Genomic DNA, 5,538 nt, shown 5'->3' on the forward strand with positions numbered 1-5,538 from the left:
TCACTCAGTCTACTGATTCAAATGCTAATCTCTTCCGAAGACACCCTAACGACTCACCCAGAAATAATGTTTTACTACTGATCTGGGCACATCGTAGCCCAGTCAAGTCCACATAAGCTCAATCATCACAATTACAAATTTGAATGGTAAAAAAGATATACAACGAAAAGTACGTCTTACCACATGATCCAGCAATTCCCCTCCTGGGTATATATCCGAAGAAAACGAAAACGCTAATTCGAAAGATACATGCAACCCAGTGTTCATAGCAGCATTATTTACAATGGCCAAGCTGTCCATCAACAAAAGAATGGATTGGAAACTCCCTGGCGGTCCAGCAGTTAGGACCCAGCGCTTTCACTGCCATGGGCCCGGGTTCGATTCCTGGTTGGGAAACTAAGATCCTGCAAGCCATGTGGCACAGCCAAAAAAAAAAAATTAAAACAGAAGAATGGATAAAGAAAATGTGGTGTAAACAATGGAATACTACTCAGCCATAAAAAAGAATGAAATTTTGCCATTTGCAGCAACATGGATGGACTTGGAGGGCATTATGCTAAGTGAAGTAAGTCAGACAGAGAAACACAAATAGTGTATGTTACCACTTATACGTGGAATTTAAAAAATAAAACAATTTCCCTGGCGGCCCAGTGGTTAAGACTCCACGCTTCCACTGCAGGGGGTACAGGTTTGATCCTTGGTCGGGGAACTAAGATCCCACATGCTGCAAGGCGTGGCCAAAAAATAAATACAAATTTAAAAAAAATAAAATCAGTGAATATAACAACAAAAAAGAAAAGTAGGTCTTCCTACTATCCCAGATGTCCAGCCCCATACCTTACTCCAGATGCAACCACTATATACAGGTTTTTAAAGTATAGGTAGATATAATTTAAATCTTATTTTACAAATGAGGAAGCTGAGACTGAGCAAGGTTGAGTGACTGCCTGAGATCACACAGCTGAAGGAGCTAACAGAACTGAATGGACGTCTTCCCTGTCACCACACTGCCACCCTGACATCATCTCGAGTTCATACATATGTCCTGGACGTACCGCCTGGATTGAGGGCCCTCAGAGAGACAGGGCTACACATGCAACCAGCTCTAGGCAGTCCCAGCACTGGGCCACTGGACACTGCAGCAGGAGGCCTGGGATCTGGCCCACGATTAAGCTCTGTGTGGTGCTAGGCAAATCTCTTGATCTCCTCACCTGTCCTTCTCACTCACTGGGCTACGTCGGAACTCAAGCTAAGTAGAAAGATGTTTGGAAAGTAAAAGTGTCACATGACACATATGAGGGAAGGGAGGAGGTAGATATTAACGACAGGTTTAACTTTGTACTTTATTATGGACACACCATGTCCTTGTTAGATGTAAAGTTCCTAGAAGAGTGTCGCTTCTCTTCTTTTGAAGAGGGTGGAGTCCCGCTGCTCTCATGAGTCACCAGCCCAGTGCAGACAATGAGCCTGTCAAAGCGGCTCCTCTCCGTGGACAAGGTTTGGGACCAAACAACATACCCAGGTAGTAATACTTCTGTCAAGGAGCAGCACAGGGGTCCCAGTCAGCTTGGGCGCAGGACGGCTGAGCCAGGAAATTCAATCACAGGGAGTAGTCTCCATCCCCAAAGAATAAACACTTGTCCCCTGCTCCCGGCTGACATTCTATGACTGCACTGACACCTCTGCATCAGTTTAGCCATCACCACATAACAAAACACCCCAAGACTTAGAGGCTTAAAACAACAACAATTTATGAGGTCACGATTTTAGCTGGGCTCAGCTGGGCAGTTCTTCTGCTGGTCTCACCTGGAGTTGCTCATGTGGCTGCAGTCACATGGACCAGGATGGACCAAGGTGGCCTCACTCACATATACGACGGTTAACTGGGGCTGTCAGCCAGGGTGCCTCGGTTCTCCTCCATGTGACTCTCCAGAAGAAGACCTTCTGGAGAAGAGGTTTCTTACTCAGTAAGGGCAGGTCCCAAGACAGTGAAAGTGGAAGCTTCTGGGTCTCTGGAAGTCTAGGCTCCAGAATTGACACATTGTCGCTTCTGACATATTTGCTGGCCAAAGCAAGTCACAGGCAATTCCAGATTCAAGGAGTAGGAAATTAGACTCTCCCTCTTGGTGAAAGAGATGGAAAATATTTTGGTCACAGTGTTCAATCTACCACAAACTTTATAATCCATCATTCAAAAACTCTCATCAATTAACAAATCCACACTTATGGAACACCTAATATGCACTAGGTGTTGTGCTCAATACCTAAGTATGAAAGAACTCTAAGACCCAGTATTAATTAATAGTAAATAAATAATAATAATAAATTTATTTTCTTTATTTTTAGTTTTGGCTGTGTTGGGTCTTCGTTGCTGCATGTGGGCTTTCTCTAGTTGCTCGTCTGCAGCAGGTGGGATCTTCCTGGACCAGGGCTCGAACCCATGTCCCCTGCATTGGCAGGGGAATTCTTAACCACTGAGCTGCCAGGGAAGTCCCCCTTTCATTGTTTTTGACTAGACTCATTTATAGCTCTGCAAGTTGGGAAAACTGATAGTAATGCAGATAATGTGGGGCCATAGAAATGCAAATGAACGTTGAGATAAAAGGTGAGATGAAATTGGTTTCTGAAGAAAAGAGAAAACAGGGGCTTCCCTGGTGGTGCAGTGGTTGAGAGTCCGCCTGCCGATGCAGGGGACACGGGTTTGTGCCCCGGTCCAGGAAGATCCCACGTGCCGCGGAGCGGCTGGGCCCGTGAGCCATGGCCGCTGAGCCTGCGCGTCCGGAGCCTGTGCTCCGCGTACCGCAAAAACAAAAACAAAAAAAAGAGAAAACAAATTTGTTAAGGGATTTTAAGTAGCTCACAGATTTCTAAGAGGACCAGTGAGACACGCTCCATGGCTAAATATCCAGGGGTAAGGCCCAATCGGGGCAGCTGTAGAGAAAACACCATGGCTACTCCTGTTCAGCATTGATAGACGTCCAGGCTGAATGATAGAAGCTCTGTTACTCCAGTCCTTTAAAAGCCAGACTCTTCTACTGCCTCCCATGCCGGAAGACCAATTCTTTCCAGAGTGGCCATCTCCTCCCTCTGCTAAATAGTCATTCAAAACAATAATAATAAAATAAATTTAAAAATAAAATAAAACTGGCTTCTGCCCAGTAGAAAAGATGATTTCAAATTTTAGTACACATAGAATATTAACCAGTTTTGAACATATTAGCAACTTCATTTCAGCATTCCTGATTGCCTATAAATGTCTGCTCTTCAGATTCTCCTTTCAGTTGGTTTTAACAAATTGCAGGTTTTTCTCTTTAATTAGTGAGTTAAATAAAATCTTTGATATGTGTTCACTTCATGTTTGTGTGAGTCATTATTTTCCCTTTTTGAAAATTATCCTACAACACAGCTTCCTCGACTGTAAAATGGTAATAATCATAGAACTTCCCCATAGGGTTGTTGGGCAGATGAAATTAGATAAATTATATAGATATATTGGGTTGGCCAAAAAGTTCAATTGAGTTTTTCATGTTACAGAAAAGCCCGAATGAACTTTTTGGCCAACCCAGTATTAGCAAAGTACCAGGCTCATAATAAATGCTTAATAAATATTAGCTAGTTTAATGTTGTCACTATTATTATTATTCAAAAGAGTTATCATTTAGTTGGGAAGTCACACAAAACAGCAGCAAAGAGTTTAAGTACATCATTAAGATCTAAACTGTGTGGCAAATGTTATTAATCCTGGTGTTCAAAACAGGTTAATGGAGTCTAGAGTCATCCAGGAAGGCTTCCTGGAGGAGCAGTGGCCTAACTGGTCCTTGAAGGATGGGCAAGATTTGGAGAAGGAAAGAGAAGGTGGAGGAGATGGTCCCAGGGAAGGCAAGGCAAGGTCCATGTGGAAAAGAGTATAACTCGACCAGGATCTGTGACAGGTTCATCCCTAGCTCCTTCCGCTGTTGCATTTCCCTTTGGTTTGCCTGTTAGAGAATATTTCACTATTCATTTCTCCACTGACATACCATAAAGACATTAATCAGCTGAATTATATTCTTGAATATATTCTTTATATTCAATACCTGTCAAGAGCACACAATTAACTACAGATTTGTAAACTCCTCAGGGGCAGGGGGCAGGCCTTCAGCTGTTTCTCAAACTCACTTCAGCATTAAAAAGTTTGAACTGGTAAGTGAGAAGGAAAAGAAGAACTTGAGCCTGCTGCTGTCAAACAAGCCTGTCCTGATGAGCAACCCGACTGCTCTCTTGCCTAAGTCCAGAGTTGGGTTCGAGTTTGAAACACTACATGGCAAATCTCTAGCCAAAGCCCTCACCTGCCCCTCCTTTGATTAACAGTCTCTAACTCAGGAAGTGGAACTATGGCATCTTTGGTGTCAGAGGTTGGATTTGGGCAAGAAAAAGCCCACCCACACTCCTCAAGCAGAAAGAGAACAGGGTGAGGGGATCGCTTTAGACCCTGAAGCCCTAGGCGTCCCAGTGGTTTTAGCACGATGAGCTCAATGGGCACCAGGTATGACCTGTCAGCCTCTACATTCTCTCCTGATGGAAGAGTTTTTCAAGTTGAGTATGCTATGAAGGCTGTGGAAAATAGTAGTACAGCTATTGGAATCAGATGTAAAGATGGCGTTGTCTTTGGGGTAGAAAAATTAGTCCTCCCTAAACTTTATGAAGAAGGTCCTAACAAACGACTTTTTAATGTGGATCGGCATGTCTGAATGGCAGTAGCAGGTCTGTTGGCAGATGCTCGTTCTTTAGCAGACATTGCAAGAGAAGAGGCTTCCAACTTTAGATCTAACTTTGGATATAACCTTCCACTAAAACACCTTGCAGACAGAGTGGCCGTGTATGTACATGCCTATACACTCTACAGTGCTGTCAGACCTTTTCGCTGCAGTTTCTGGTTAGGGTCTTACAGTGTGATGATGGTGCACAGCTCTACATGATTGACTCATCGGGTGTTTCATATGGTTATTGGGGCTGTGCCACTGGCAAAGCCAGGCAAGCTGCGAAGACAGAAATTGAAAAGCTTCAGATGAAAGAAATGACCTGCCGTGATGTTGTTAAAGAAGTTGCAAAAATAATTTACATAGTACACGATGAAGTTAAGGATAAAGCTTTTGAACTAGAGCTCAGCTGGGTTGGTGAAATAACTAACGGAAGACATGGAATTGTTCCAAAAGATATAAGGAAAGAGGCAGAGAAATAGGCCAAGGAATCTTTGAAGGAAGAAGACGAATCAGATGATGATAACATGTAACATTTACTTCATTTACTTCTATTTAACTATTTAGCCCTTTGGACTATTACATACCCACTGACCAACTTTCATTAAATCTTTGTCTTGTAAAAAACAAGAACAGGGTACAAGGCCTTGGAGGAGAGGAAAAACAAATGTGTAAAATACGTCCTGGGGTTTATAATCTAATTAGGAGGATAAAATCAACCAAGTACACAACTAAATAGGAAACCAGGCCAAGAAGTCTTGGGACGATGTCTTGGAGTGGGTAAGGCTTCTCCTATGAG

The 5,538-nt window shown here is 43.1% G+C and overlaps 1 pseudogene across 1 annotated transcript; it reads left to right on the forward strand.

Moving 5' to 3' along the window:
* Positions 1 to 4,499: 4,499 nt before the first annotated feature.
* Positions 4,500 to 5,272, forward strand: LOC309829275 (proteasome subunit alpha type-3-like; annotated as a pseudogene). Its single transcript has one exon. The product of its transcript is annotated as a proteasome subunit alpha type-3-like (transcript).
* Positions 5,273 to 5,538: the final 266 nt, after the last annotated feature.

This window comes from Grampus griseus, assembly GCF_964374135.1.
Source record: "Grampus griseus genome assembly, chromosome: 11".
NCBI lineage: Eukaryota > Metazoa > Chordata > Mammalia > Artiodactyla > Delphinidae > Grampus > Grampus griseus.